The following is a 16,267-nucleotide window of genomic DNA, read 5'->3' as shown; positions in this document are numbered from 1 at the left end:
GGACCTTTCACCAAAGGGTTTCAGACTGCGTGTCTTCTCAGTGAAGGAAACGTAAAGAAAACTTTCCCATAAAGGCTGAGAGTTTGCTGTGGGAGTTAGTGGTGACAAGTCCCTCTCATGTAGCCATAGTTTCAACAGGCAAAAAAAGAGCTCTTTCCAAAATACTGGCATAAATTGGGGGCTTTAAGCTTAATTAGGACATGTATGTTGTAAAATGAATTGCAGGGGGGAAAAAGTTTCCACCTTATTTTTAATTATATTTGTACGACTTTTTATACAGTAATTATGTGTTTTACTCTGAACATCAAGTTATATTGGGAAGTAAATGGTATAGGCCGAGTCTGAATTTTAAGTGTGAGCAATGTTTAAAAAGCAATTAACGCAGAGAGGTGTACTGAGTGATAAATGGGGGAGGAGGCGAGCAATTGAAAGTGAAATGATCTTGCTGTAACAGTTTAATGTTCAAGAGATGCAGTAGGGAAGCGACTCATGCGTCGCCTGAATTTCTGTTGGGCTTTTGCACGAGGCAAATCCTGTGGCAGTGCATTTGTATGCAAGGCTTCAGCTGGCAGCTTTGACTTTCCCAGTGGCTTTCCTTTGCCCACAGCATTGACGAGTGTTTAATTACATAAACATTATTTACTGAACATAACATAACTTTAATTATAAAATCTTTAGGTTTTATTGTGGTTTTGGAAGACATTAAAGAAGCGAGATTTCTATCCGTCTAACTTTTCCTCCTAGTGACTCATGGACCTTTATGCAGCACTGTGATAGTTGTACGATTTACAGATGGGGCACATGTTCAAAAGTAAACAGACTGAAACTCTGAAGAGGTTGCAGCAGTACTATCATGTTATCTAAGGGGCCTTTTGACTATTAATCAACTTAAAATATTTTCTTTGTATGCAATTCTCTCGTCTGTGTGGGTGTGTCTGACTGCCAGTCATGTTACTGGGGGCAACACGTGTACAGGAGGAGGAGCACAGCCCCCCCCATGGCTTTTATTTAGTTCCATCTTTCAAGCAAGCGTTTCCTTTCCTTCCAGAAACGACAGATAGAACCTGAAGTAATAGAATTTGTGAAGTAAATTTAGGGAGATGCAATGGGTGATGAATCATTACTTCAGTGTCTGTATTCTAAAATGTTTATTTTGTCTGTAACCTAAAACTCTTCCCAAATGTTGGGCTGGTTTTAATCCTTTCTTGTGTTCAGCGAAGAGGGTGATTTACCAAAGTTAGGGAGAGTAAGTTATGGTACTGATTCAATTTGCCAAAAGAAATAAAGAAAATTAAGTTTCTGTACTGTTTGGAAAACTCGTTTCTTTAAAGACCTTCCAGATCTCTAAGCTTCTGACTCTTGTAAGTGCAGAAGAAATGATTTAATATGCAAAGCAGCAATATTTTGAAATATGAGTAACTTTTAAAGGCGTCGCTGCAATTGCTATATTTAAAAGTACTTATTTGGAAATAAGTCAGAGCACTTTTTCTTACTTGATGAGTTGTGCTCTATTTTGTTCTACAAGAAATGCAGAACTGTAGCTGTACCTCCTGAGCACTAGGCTTGGGCGAATTTTGTGTTGGTGAGGGTTTGGTAATGTGGTTTTACAGGTAAATTCTCCTTGCAAGAACACTGTGTGTCACCAAAAAGCATTTTTGCTGGCACAGTTGCATTTCCTAACTGGAGTATATCTTCAGAGGCATCACCAAATACAAATTGGCAGGCGGTGACTCTCTCTGTGTTACACTGAAGCAGTGCTCCTTCACCGAGCCTGGGTACCTGCTGAGACCTGGCTGTGATCCGGTTCCTCAGGAGTGTGAGACAGTGCACACCAGGATCGTGCCCCAGCCCTGCTGCACTCTGCTTGCCCCTAGTTTCATCCGAAGGTGACGTGGACATGTCCCTGGCCGGCGGTGGGGCAGGATCCTACTGCACTGGGACATGCGGCAGTAGGTGGGCGCCGCCCCGGGGGGACCCCACCAGCATGTGCTAACTGTCCCTGGGAAGTTGGAATTTGCGAGTGCGTTAGTGTATTATTTATCCTTATTAAAACTGGAAAATTTTTTAGCATTGTTACTGCTGAACAGCTTTGTGGTTGTGCAGATAAGACTGCCTTGTGGGGAAGAATTGCCACTACTAAAGCATTTGAGAGCACAAGTGATAGTATCAGCACTAAGCAAAACTCTGTAGCTATAGATTAGATCACACCTGTGATGGAAAGATTTTACCAGGAAGGACTGTTTATCCTGGCACACTGCTGCACACCTTGCCCATGTTTGTGTGGTTTGTTGGCTCTTTGCTGTCTCTTGACAAAAGCTACTCCAGACCACTCTTTCTGTCGCTGAAAATGGAGCACAAGTTTGAAACCAAAACGCTTTCTGGATTTCAAGTTCCAGCAGTCACCAAGGAGGGCAGAAAATCAATGCTGCCAGTGGCAAAGCACCAAACGAGCAAGGGGAATAAATCTGACACTAAGGCTCAGAAAAGGAGGTTACAAGGATTCCCTATGCCATTAGTTATGGTGGTTTTTATTTAGGAACAAAGATTCCATATACATTTGTAACCACTTGCTTATACTGTAGGCCACTTCTATTTTCAGTAATACTCAAATACATTGTAAGTTGGAATTTCTTTGCTATAATTAGTTAAAAATATAGGTGTAAAGGAAAAGGGTTTGAGGTGGGTTTTTTTCAAGTCTTTGTTTCTTAAAAAATGGCTTATATCAAATATGTTTAAAAATGTTTTGTTTTATATTGCCAGTTTGAAGTGCAGATCAAGTCAGCATTGCAGCAGCCACTGTGTGTAGATGTATGAAGAACATCTTTTTGTAAATATCAGTCGATACATCTCTGTGTGTTTTATGGAACATAACATAAAAGGCACATTCCTTGCCAAAACTTCCTTTGTGCTGGGCTTCTCTCTAATGTAATTTCCATCAGTTAAAGAATAAAGAGAGCATGTTTTGGGGCCCATTTTGCTTGGCAGTGCACAAAGGAAAAGAAGGTTGGGGGGGTTGAGAGTATTATTTCTCAGCTTCTTCACACAAAGAAATACTGTACTGCTTTCAGAAGTCTCTTAGTACAAATGCCTCCTGTCACAGGCGATCAGTGTTACGCCATTTTGACACAGCTATACAGGATACTGCAGTGTGTTACAAAATTGTTGTCCTGGACTCAGTACAGGAGGGCTGGAACTGGGCAAGAGCCATAGGTCTGATTTTCCATACTCATGTGGGTGCTAATTGTGGAGCGAGAATCGTTTCAGCGAGTAGCTCTTCTGAAACAGCGTTGTCTAACACAGTGCACTTAAAGGATGAGGCTCACCTAGTGCAGAGCTGCTTGGAGAGGGGCTGGCTTGGAAGGGCTGAGGGTGTCTGTGTCTGTCTCTCTTTAGGTCTGTGCAGTCATGCGTGCTGTCTTACAGGAACGGATAAGAGACATCCTCCATTGCTTGCACTGCACTCACGTTGACTTGGCCTTCTGATTTGGTCAGCATGTCTCTGTCACAACCCTGATCGTTTCAAATCTGCTTGGTTGTTCTTTCCCTAGTTTGAACTTAAACGCAACAACTTGATTAAATGCTTCATCTTAAAAGGGATCCAAACAATGCAGGATGGCTGGATGTTTTGGGGAGTTCGTATTTCAAGCCTTTAGATCCATAGCAGTAGATGTCTTACCAGTGCGTTATCCCATCCTAAAAGTTTGACCATAGAACACTGAGTGCATGGCTGTGTCTTCTGCTGGCAGAAGTGTTTTCTGCCAGTTCTCTGTACTGAGAGCCAAGGTTTGACAGGGAAAAAGAGCTGAACCCTCACTTCAGAGGGGTGGAGAGGGAAGAAGCCAGAGAGCTGCAAACTCTGTCTGGAGTGGGCAGTGCTGCTGCCAAAGAGGGAATGGCCCTGGCAGCCAGCAGTTAGCCTGGTTCAGCAGCTGCCTAAAGATGTCGGGAGGAGAGACTGTGCTGCGTGCTTGGCATGCACTGAAGTTACTCTGCTGTCACAGCCCCGTGCAAGGAAAAGGCAGAAGGTAAAGAGCTGAAGTTCCCCATGGTTGTTAGCGTAAACATATGCACACGGACGTGCTTCATGCTTGTTAAACTTAGATCCCTGTTGCCCTCTTTCAAGTGATCTGTGTAATACTGAAAATGAGATAACAGTAAATAAAATGTTCAGCCTGCTTTGCAACTGTCAATAAACAAATGTCTCCATTTTATGTTGTGTGCACACATTTGGTTATCAGATGTTTCCTGCAGTCCTGCTGCTTAATGCTCTTTGTATGTGTCTCCTTTTGGGACTAGCATATGAATTTTCTCTCTTAATTACAATCTTGCACTGCTTAAACTAGTTTAGTAATGACGAGAGTGGCCATTACTTCATTAATGTGTAAGAAGAAAGTAAGATTCGACTCCCTTAACTTCTGCTGGTCACAAGTACTTTGAAGGTAGGTGACTTTATTCCCATGCTTAAAATTTGAATATACTACTTTTTTATGCTCGAAACATCAAACTTCCTCATTAGTGGACTTACTGTGAGAACATCCTCTAGATCTAGCTCTTTGACTTAAAACAGAAACTGAAAATTTTATCGGACTTGTGTTATACTGAATTCCATCAGATTTTCTTGGTGTCCTTATATTTTTTAATTTTCATGAAAGTGCTTTATTTAAAATTTAGTTTTAAGAGGTGGTTTCTTGATGTTGGTTCAATATTGCAGCCTGTTCTATCTGTAGTGTGTCTCTGGTACATGGCGCAATACAGCATGCTGTCATACTGGGTGGGGAGAGAATGTTTGGAAATTTGAGAGGAGGCAAAGGCCTGTCCGTACTTTTTCATGTTTGTTTAGGCTTTTTTGTTCAATTCTAACTCCTTGCTTTTTAATAAGTGTGAGCCATTCAACTTCCAATGCTAGTTTTGTTTTTTCTGTTCTTGAAGTTGAGGAAACACATCAATATTTGTGATTCTAATGCATTTTGAAACAGAATTGGCGTATTTCTTTGCTAGTATATTCTAACAAAATTGCATAGGCATTGCATGATGAAAACAACTAATTTTGCCTCTGGGTATCCATTTTATTCACAGTGAGAAGGGGAATCCTTATGTGCAAACGCGGGCACTGTAGTTGCATAAACTGTTTTCTTTTTTGGTCTTTCAGTTTGGTGTTTCCCCGCTATTTTGTTTATCGCACGCATTTATATGTGATCAGTTTAACAGTTTCCTTCAATAGCTTCTGAGGTTTTCCAGGTTCTTTTGGGTGCTTACTCTTGTATTTCCCTTTAAAAGAATCTTCTGTTCCTCTATAGATAATTTTGCAGCTTTGCTCAAACTGTGAGATCACAAATTCTGTACCTTCATGTGAACTGTAGCTTTGTGTTTAGCATGGGTCAGGTTTTAACTTCATTTGCCTTTAAACATGGTTTCATGCTTTACTCTCACAGTAAAGGCACACTGGCTGTTCCAGTGCCAGGACACAGTGTTCCTTTATATTTGCTGTTGGTGTGGAGGTAGGCTACTACTAACAGTAAGAAGAAAGGTTTTTATCGGTATTTATATCAAGTGTGTGGTTTATTTTTCCCCATTGGATGTGTTGTTAAATAATAACTGCTGTAGCTCAGTGCTATTTCTAGGTAAGTTTATAAAAGTACACACATCACTTGAAGGACTCGGATATGTTTTTCCCTAAACTGTTGCATGGAGAGGAGTGTTCAGTATATAATGTGTTAGACTGCGGCAGTGAAAAATGTGTTCTCTAGGTGGAAAGAGAGAGATGTATGACACTCTGGTGACATGTATATAATTAGTTCTGGGGAAGCAAAAGAGAGTTACGGTTTGTGGTCATCTATGTATTAAAATAGGTTTGTGTTATTTCCTTAAACAGATACAGAAAGCTTTAACAAAATTGAAGTAGTCCTGGTAGTGCATTTTTCTTTGGCTTGGGTAGAGCAGCCTGCACTCTGAGGGCAGAAGGGGACGGGTGCAAGTTACCTTATCACGGCACAAGAAACAAGAAACAATTATTTGCTCCTGCATATCATCTAGCCTTGTTTTTGGTCTGCCTCATACTTGGCTGAGATGTGGGGGGCTGTCGTGGTTTAACCCCAGCCAGCAACTAAGCACCACGCAGCCACTCGCTCACTCCTCCCTCCTCACAGTGGGATGGGGAGGAGAATCAAAAAAAAAGAAGTAAAACTCATGGGTTGAGATAAGAACAGTTTAATAACTAAAGTAAAATAAAGTATAATACTAACAATAATAATAAATATATTAAAATATTAAAAAAATAAATAATAAAAATATAATAATAATTGTAATGAAAAGGACTATAACAAAAAAAAGAGAAATAAACCCCAAGAAAACAGAAGTGATGCACAATGCAATTGCTCACCACCTGCTGACCGATGTCTGAGCAGCGATCCGCCCCTCCCGGCCAACTCCCCCCAGTTTATATACTGGGCATGACGTTCCATGGTATGGAATATCCCTTTGGCCAGTTCGGGTCAGCTGCCCCGGCCATGCTCCCTCCCAGCTTCTTGCACACCTGCTTGCTGGCAGAGCATGGGAAACTGAAAAATCCTTAACTTAGGATGAGCGCTACTTAGCAACAACAAAAACATCAGTGTGTTATCAACATCATTCTCACACTAAATCCAAAACACAGCACTGTACCAGGTACTAAGAAGAAAATTAACTCTATCCCAGCCAAAACCAGGACAGGGGTTTTGGGGACCTTCTGCTTTCTAAGGCAGACAGCTCCTCCGCGTAGACTGGGTCTGGCTTTGCCACCAGCCGGCTGGAAGCTCTGTGAGGAGGAGAGATGTGTATTTCCAAGTTGTTTGGCAGCTGCTTAAAAGAAGAGGTAAATGCTGAAAAAACAAAGGCTGCCTCCTGTCTGGCTGACCAAAATGAGGCCAGCTGGGTATTTCAGTCAAACAAAACACCTCCCTCAGAGTGATTTAAAGCACAGTCTGCAGCCAAGCGTGCGAAGCAAGCGAGAGGTTTGTGATGAGCAGATTATTTCATCCAGCATCTGCGAGAGTTGAGGTGTCTTGCTCTCTTCTGTGTTGTTTTGTCTTGAAGGAAAGTGGCTTTTAAGTATGGCGTGGCATTTCCTGTCCTGCCAGGGTGATGCGATGCGGTCCTCTGTGGTGTGTGGACCGCGGCCGGTTGCCATGGCAATAGAAAGCCTCCCCAGCCAAGGATGAAAATGCTCCATCGCAATGTCTTCGCTGGGAAATGGCTACAGTGGCAGAGACATCTCATCCTGTTGGGGAGCAGGGCTGCCTTTGAGTATCTCATCAGTGACTGAAATGTACTGACCCTACCTGATGTGATTGTGGATCATAGGATGAGGGTGTTTATTTTTAGACTGAAAGGGTAGCACTGCATATTGAAATACATCTCTGCTCTCGTGTGGAAAAACAGACATTTCTGATGTACTGTGTTCCTTCTGCCTAACAGGGATGCTTTCCTCTCACCTGCTCCCATGTGAGAGCGCAAGTACCACATTGGACTTTCTTAGCTAGATCAATCAAATCCTGTATTTTGTCATCTTTCTCTTGCTTGGTAAGATACGTTTCAGTACGCCATGAGCAAGTATAAAGACGATTCTTATATAAGCTGCTTTAATTGAGTTTGTCAACTTTAATATCCCTTTCTGATCTCATTTGCTGCTCTTCAACTTCACCAACTTCAGCAGAATCATTTCTGATGCACAGGATGATAAGGGAGGTTCATATCCGAAATGCCCAAGTGCTGCAGTGAGAGGAGGCAGCCGGGAGCACTCCCAACAGCCTGTTGCTGTTTTCGCGATGTGGCCTTTCCGTCAGAGAATAATCCTGGTCCTCACATGATGCAAATGTCCATTGCTTAGAAGGGAGACTGATAGCTCTTTCTGTCTACAGACAAAACACGTCCTGAGTTTCAAAGCTGTTGTATTCCCTCACTCTCTCTGCACACATAGGAATTTCATATAATTAAGTTTGTAGACCGTGGCCTGTATTTTTATAACTCTTTTTTTACCTCATCTAGCCTGCTGTGGGTGCTACCACAATATAAAAAGCAAGCAATGAAGGGAGTCTTCAGTAGAGTGTGTTTGAAAAGCTTTTATAATAGTTTATTTTAAATCCTTGCCTCTGTGTGGATAAAATGTAATTAAAGCAAGAGCTGCATTGCAAATGATGCTAATTCTGAAAATACATTAAGTATATATCATCGAAGTTTTTATTTCTGAAAGCTCTACTTTTGTAAAAATACTGGAAAGCAATGGCAATGGAAGCCTGGTTGCATTGTAAATAGTGCAAAAGTATTTTAGTAACTGTAGTACTAATGAGCAGAAGATTTTTTTTTCCCCTTTAATTTTTTTAAATGGCATTAGTATTCCAAACAGCAAAATCCCTGGCTGGAGAATTGTAGAAATGATGATTGCTCATTAGCAAATAGAATACAGATGTTCTGTTCATTTTGCCTGAGTGCTTCACATAAACACCTTGGGGAGTGACTGGCACAGAGTACAAAACTTGATAGCATAACAGTGTGCTAGACACTCAGGGGCTGGCAACAGAAGCAGAAGCATACCATGTAATTTTGTAAAATTTCATGTAATTTTTAATCATTTGTAGTGTTTGTGTAATGCGACAATCTTCGTGTGGGAAGTGCCGGGGGGGGGGTGGGGGGGGGTGGGGTGTCTCTACAGGGCTGTAATCAACACCAGAAACTAGAGTTGGGTCAACTTTGTGGAGGTCTGTTCATGTTTTTTTTGGTTGACTTTCTACCTTCAGCTTACAAAGGAGCAAACTTCCGTCCCCTTCCAGGTCCGTGAATCTTCTGTCAGTTGTACGTTTTTGTATTTGCCTGATGAGTTGCCCAGAATTTCTTGGGCCTCTGAGGCAGCATCTTTTTGGTTATTTTCTCATACGTCTTCAGGTGGTGTTACCAGGTAAGAAATTTGTTGTTCCTCCTCTCCCCTTCTTCCATTCCTCCATCCTCCCCCCCAACAATAATCCCAATTACTTTTTTTTTTTTAATTTTTAATCATACAGGTGCCATGACTGTTTTCGAGCACGTATTAAATAAGGACTGGAGTTGTAAGGCACCACTAGGGACTTTTTGATAGTTGTGTGTTAGTGGCTATGGGGTTTTACATCCCAGCATGATGTTGCTGAATTCACAGTTCTCTGCCAATGCCTGCAGTGCTTATGGAGTAGCTGAAAGGGGAGATGCCCCGACTCTGCTGGAGGAGCCAAGTGAGTTAAGCCTCTCTGTGTTCCTTGCTCTCAGACTCTGCTCCTTGCAGAATTTTGCAAGAGAGTTCCCTTTCAGTGAAGATGCAGGAATTGTTTGGTTTTTAAAACCCATGTAAGAAATGCTGACTCTCACTCGTGCAATTGGATGGACTGTTAAAGAAAGGGGATTCCTAGCTGTGATATTACTCTGGCGTCTTGCCATGATGTGTGTTGTACTTGTTTAGTTGCCAGGGCCAGGCTGGGAAGGAGCTGAATGAACTTTGAAAGTTTCAAAATGCATTTATTTTATTAAAGAATATGTTGATTCCAGTGGGTTCTTTTTGTTAATTTTTTTTTTTACATCGGGTAAGAAGTCTTCAAATTACTGCCATAAAGTCATGGAGCAGTAAAGTTGTGCTTCAAAGCAGTACCTATTTCAAACTGCAGCTGAACTACCATATGCCAGACCTGATTACCTGCTGCAGCTACTCTGCAAAATTATTATGCAGCAGTACATCCTTGGCAAGCAATTATTAAAAAATGCTTTTGTGGGTTTTTTTTAGACCTTTCAAAGTAGCTTTTTCTTTTCCACCTTAGGGGAAAAGTCTTACAAGTATTAAACAATGTCAGCAGTGGGAATTGGTCAGATGATACAAATGAGAAGATGGCATTGGGCACCCGGGGAGCTGGTTATAGCCTCAGGGTTTGTTGGTTGTGAGCTCCCACCCCCCTTTTAAGCAAATACTCAAAACTAAATGGAACTTATTAACATTAGTTTGTCCTGCTGAGTTGAAAACAATCTGTCTAAATGTGAAAAACCATAGTAGGTATCAAAGTTAAACCACTTCTAGAGGCGGAATCAAATTAAAGTGAATTGAAGCAAGTTGGATCAGCATGAACTGACTGTGTTTGTAAAGAGTACTTTGCATTTCTATATCTTTTCACAGCCATAATTGAGAGAAGAATATCGGCAACTTCACTTACAAAGCTGCTGTTTGCTTCCTCCTTTTGCCCTAAAGCAAACAAAATAGGCAGGCTCCCAACTTGGAATCTATTGAATGAACCCAAATCACTTATGTGCTGTTTAGTTGTCGTGGCAGCAAGGCAAATAGATGTGAAAAGATTAGCCAAACAAAAAGGCGAAAACCTTGGCCCTGTTGTAAGGATTTGGAAACCCAGTTAGTAGTTCATCAATTGTTGAGGCCAAAGGCATGTAGGAAAAAGCAAGCTGAAAGTAAAATGTCTCATCTGTGATGAGGGTATTCTTGGGATAAAGTTTTACGTTTTACTGTCATCTCTTCCTTTCTCTTCCTGTTTCTGTTTCATTGCAGCTTCACTGTGTATTAATCACATTAACAAATAGCAAGGGTGTGAAGGAAAGCATGTTAAAGAAGAAAATTAATGATTGTTAGTTTAATGACTGAGAGACTGCCCTGTTTTGCAAAGAAGATATATCTGAGAAAGGTGTTAGTGAGGACATTAGGTTTCTTATTCAATCACATTAAAAAAATCTGAGAAATTGTAGACTTCAGGACAACTACAGCAGTTATTGTCAACAGAGACACATGTAGTAAGAGACAGTCTTTGCCTCAGAAAGCTTGCAGACTGAGTACACCAGCCAGGCAGCCCGTGCAAAGGAGAAAAATTAAACTTCATCCATTTAGAAGGGAGGGTGAAACACATTACCTACAGTGTCTGCATGGAAAATAGGATGTGAATTTGAGGCTGTGCTACTCCCAAGGTTTTGCTGGCACGGCTTTGCTGGACATAAGTACGGGTGAAGAGGGACTGTTCCCATATATATTACTGTAGAGTCCATCCTTGAATATGGGCCCAGGGCTTAACAGAGAGAGTACAGATGGATTGAGCCTTCGGTCTCCCGTCACTGCCTGGAGGTGTGATGTACTTTGCTTTGAAATTGATAAATGAAGTGGTAGAGAATTGTTGCTCTGGTATGACTTATATCCCCTGTTATTAAATAATAAACATGAACACAGCGACCTACTCACTCTCTAGACTGGATTCCTTCTGTGGCTTAATCTTGGTAATGGCTTCGTATTTGAACTACATAATGTCATGGGTGAGCTGTGGGCCGCTGAAGAAAGGGGCAGCAGAAGGAAGTTGGTAGATTGATACTATATCATGTGTATCATAAAGTAAGGTAGTAAAAAGCCTCAGGAAATTGTATTTCTTAAGTAATGTGATCAGAATTGCACTTAGACAGAGAAGATTGCTTTGTATTTACTAGCTGTGTTTACTGATTTTTCTGATGTGCCTAAATAGGAAAAGCAGGTATTTGGAAACTTGAGGGAGTGGAAAATGGAGTTCTAGACCTGAATCTGTATAGTTACTTTTGGGAATAACACAGCAAAATGAGTGAGCTTGATTTGCTGCACAGCAGATGCCAGGATTATATGATGTGGAAGGAATTTTTTGCTTTTAAACCCTTTCACTGTGATGAAATGAAGGGGAGAGGAAGGAGGGACTGACATAAGTGCCCTCATTTTTTTTAACCTCTTCTGTGCTCTGAATCCAGAGATACCAGTTGATTCATGCAAGCACAGCCTGTCTGTGTAGGTGGACTCTACCAAAACAGTAATTAAATGTAGTGTATGTTTCTGGACTAGGGCTAAAAGGGAACAGAAAATAATACTATTTATTCTGTGGTTTAAAGCCATGCTGCTATAAACAGAAAATGCAACAAACAGAGAACTGAGTTCGCATGAAAATTGATGAAGAGTACAGTGTGTCTTTTTTGGTATTTATGCATTATTTAAAACAAGTTTAGCAGACTATAAAGCTTTTGATTATAGTCAGCTTGTAAGTGTGTTCTGCTACATTGTGCAGCATCTCAAAATAAAATGGACCAGCAGTTGTTTACAAAAGCTAAAGGCTTTCAAGACCAACTCATGGGAGGAGCAGATGGTATTTGGGCATTGTGTTGTGGTCTAGCAGTCCACGCAATGCCATGTTGGGCTGATTCATGGAGATCCATTTGCAGAGGCATCATAGTGAGCTGCTTCGTTGAGAGGAGAAGAAATGTTTGAATGAACTTTCTTGCCTTTTGCACTGTATTTAGTAAATGCCATTGACTGCTGTTTACATTTAAAGAAAATAATGACAAGAGTGTATCAGAGCCTTTATTAAAATAAACTGGTGTCCTTTGCAAGCGATGATCCTACCATTCAGGAGAGCTTTCTGTATCAGCTGTGATAAGGTGAAGAAGCCGTGTGGGTAAGGTCCAGCACCAGGTTTTTATGGTGGGATCACGCAGGACTGTGACGGTTGCCTGCGGTCGGCCTGGTGAGCAGGCAGCCCAGGTGTGCTTCTGCTGTGCGAAGGCCCAGTGCGCTACCTCGGCACCATGTTTCACTCCAACGTCCGCTTCATTGTGCAACTGAAAACCCATGCAAACTGAAAAGTGTTCCCACTCCCCTGCAGCCAGGGTGCCCCCCCCCCCCCCCCCCCCCCCCCGCCCCAAAACGGATGCCTGCACGCAGCCCTACTTCAGGCACACGCAGTATGTTGGGACGCTTAAATGTTTTAGTTGGACAGGAGGGAAATGTTTTTCTTGACTAATTTAAAGAGGGTCAAAATACTTCCTTGCCAAAGGGAGAGAAGGGGAGGGGGGGAGCTGCACTAAAGCAGGGACAGCGGTGAGACCCCAGGTGACAAGATCTTTGCAGTGTTTCCCTTTTAGGCACTAATAAAGCTCGGAGTGACTTAATATTCAAAACCTGTTGAACCTGTTGGCAAGAACAGAGCCCTAGATCCTTGTTGCAGACAGTTTGTTTGTTGCTACCAACTGCATTTCAATTGCCTAGTGATAGTGTTTGTTTTCTTGGAATTTGCTTTCTGGTGCAAGGTTTCAGCAGTGGCTGCTGACCACAGCCCTGCAAAGGCAGAGTTGCTGCCGGCCAAGGTACAGTGGGGCTGCGGGCACCCCACAAGCCCAGCCCTGCCACCGGGAGGGCAACAGCAGAGGAGGAGTGTTGTGGCTTTGAAGGGGCTGAATGTGGGAAACGGGGGGAAAACTGCAGTCGCTTCCTGCTCCTGCTGGCAGGCGCGGTCGGCGTTAAACCCGTTGCTTTTATAGGAACAAGCTGACCTACTTATTAACGCATTGTATTTCAGTGTTCAGCTATGGCTGTCTGTCCCAGAGGAGTTGTGTTTCCGACCCCGCCAAAATTCAGGCCCCAGCCCTGTCCCAGCCTTGCTGGGAGTCTTGGGCAGGGCCTGTTGGTATGTCTGTCCGGTGGTGAGGAGCTCTGGTACCACGGTGATGGGCACCACGCACATATCTGTGTGGAAAAAGGGAAAAAGCCTGCTGGAAGGACTGATACATGCCAAAGAGGAACAGGAAAATAGAAAGAAAGGAAAATTGGAGGGGAGTGATGTTTAAGTGTTATGAAAGGTTTTGACCAGAAATGTGTTTTCGATTGCATTCTGTGGGGTAAAGAGGGGCAAGCCACTAGTGGCAGTAGCTGTGGATATGCTTAGGGTATCTGAAAGGAAAGGTGTTTCGCCAGCTTGTGAAATTCAGAGGTGATGGTAGTCAGCTGCTCTTCCCTAGCTGCAATAGTAAAACAGGTAAGGGTTGGTTTGATAAGAACATGTGCAAATGAGCAAATTTGGAGAAGACTAAACATCTGTGTGGGGTCAGTGAGGAGCTTCCTCTAGATTTGGTCAGCTGATGGCACTGTGGTGATGTAAGATTTGTGCATCTCATCTCATGGAGATGATGGCATCAGCCAACATGGGAGGCAATCCTGCAGCTCTTTGCAACCAGGGCTTTGATCTGTTTTAGCAAATCCAGATTTCTGTGAGCAAATTACGAAAGTGTGGTTGTGGAGAAGATGGGGACAGCACTAGGAAAAGTCCTTTCTGTGGCAGACCATTGCTTCTGCCTCTGCTCTGGAGGCTTTTCAGTTTTTCAGAGCTATTGGATGACTGTTTTGCTAGGCCAGCGAGAAGTATCTGCTCCATCCATCTGTAACAGTGGACTTAGACCCTCTCTGTTGGTCTGGGTGGAATATATACCCTTACATGACTTTCCAGTAAAAATAGATTTGCTGCTCTGACAGAACTCTTCAGCTGATTTAAAAAAAAATTTTCTGCTATGTTGTGTAGAGGCTCTTATGAATATGTCTGTTTAGTTTCCAACCTGGAAAGCCAACATAGTTGTCCAAATAGTCAAAGCTTTCTAAGAGATTGCCTCCAGTTTTGCCGCCTGAAAAGCTGTGACCTCCTTTGGTAATTACATTGCAGTGTAGCCTTAGCTTCGAGGACCATAGAAGGTGGAGTTCATGTAGGATACACTCTCAGCCAGAGTGTTATCACAGGTTCTGCTGCAAAATTCATTTTTCTACCTTTTGCGCTTTTTCTCCAGTACCTTGTATGCACGTGCATGTCTCTTTTTCTTTGATGTACACATATATCCTTAGTCAAACTACTTAATCTAAAAGTTTTGAAAGAAAAGAGAATTTCTGTGTTTAAATTCTTGAGAGGCACTCTGCTATCATAATGATAGAGCTGTAGGATTACCCAGAGATACAGAATGACAGACATCATAGTTAATACTAATCAGCATCCTTTCTAGCAATCTCAAAGCAGTTCCATCAGTAAAAAGCCTAAGCAAGCTGTGCTGCATTATCATGATTGAGGGTCAGATCAGATTTGATGTTGCTGGCTGACATGAGAGGAGTAGAAAAGGAAGTTTTCCCACTTCTGAAACTAACTTTATAAATAAGCTCTTTGTAACATTGCAAATACATCCTCACACTTCTGTTAAAATACCCAGTAATGACATGAAGACCAACCTCAAATGTGTTTCCAGATACTTTGCCTTGAAACTAAGAGGAAGGGAGCTGCTTACCTTCATCCCTCATAAAAGAAGATGTAGGTCAGTGCTTTCCCAGCGTTAACAGTTTGGGAGTTTATGAATTCAAGGCCCTTCCCAGCCAACGTAAAGTCTAGCAACATTGATTTTTAATCAGGCATAATTACCGCTGTTAGTTCCCTCTGAAACAAGTGAGTGATACGACTTATTTCCAGCCATTTTAAGGCTTTACACTGTTTTCCATAACTGTATTATTGTTGTACAATCTAGCACTTGGTTTTCTGCACTAAGGAGTCCTGTAACTACGAGGTCTCTAACTTTACTGGAATTTCACTGACAATTTTGCATAAAATAGAAATATTTTCATTGGTGTGTTCCAAATGGAAGAATATTTGTGGCCTTTATAACAAAGCCTCTACAAAGACTATAATACATGCCATTAGCATGTTTGTTGTACCGGATGAAATGTTGCACCAGATTTATAAAGAATTGTTTCTAAATTGGGGCATCAGGTATGTGTTAGGGGAGGGAAAGGATCCCTATAAGGTTTTCAGTTCTATTCCTGACTGCATGCAAGACAGCTGTTTGCCTATAAATGATGGCATTAAAATGAAAAATAAATAGGAGCTTTTTTCTTTTTGCATTTGCTTTTCTGGAGGTCCGCCACCCTTATACTTTTTCTACCCTCTGCTGGAGACAGGAAAAAGAGAAGCAGGGAGGTTCAGAGTGGGGAGGGAAATCTTCGACGGGCACTGGGGTGCTTAGAAGCTCTTCATCTTCTGACCATGAAGGGTGGCGAGATGAGTCGGGAGGGCCTTTGTACAGTGGTGGGTAGCTGTCCGTTTGATTCTCCCATGAGAGGGCAGACGATTGTTAAAGATCAGTGTGCAGAGAGGCAGAGATGGGGAGGGAGACAAGACGAATGTGTTCTGTTTTGTTTTGTTGTAATCGATCTGATTACCAAACATTATTAAGATTTGTTTCCCCAGACAGCCGGTGCTTTGCTCTCACAGACACACAGATCTGACGCACAGATCATGCTAGTAAATTGAATTTGAGCTGGCAGAATTAGTATGAACTGTTTGCTGTACGTACATGAAACAGAACTCTCGAAAAGGCCAGAGAGATGCCTGTGTGCTGCACTGACAAGGATTACAGAAATTTGTGCTTAAAATCAGTAAACCAGCTCTCACTAGAGCTTGTTGAAATTTTG

At 42.1% G+C, this 16,267-nt stretch overlaps 1 protein-coding gene across 6 annotated transcripts in view; it reads left to right on the top strand.

The window, feature by feature from the left end:
- FOXN3 (forkhead box N3) overlaps positions 1-16,267 on the top strand; it is a 211,789-nt gene that overhangs the window by 161,252 nt on the left and 34,270 nt on the right. The window lies entirely within an intron of this gene.

Source organism: Gymnogyps californianus, chromosome 5, assembly GCF_018139145.2.
Source record: "Gymnogyps californianus isolate 813 chromosome 5, ASM1813914v2, whole genome shotgun sequence".
Classification (NCBI taxonomy): Eukaryota; Metazoa; Chordata; class Aves; order Accipitriformes; family Cathartidae; genus Gymnogyps; species Gymnogyps californianus.
This window is presented reverse-complemented; position numbering and strand designations above follow the sequence as displayed.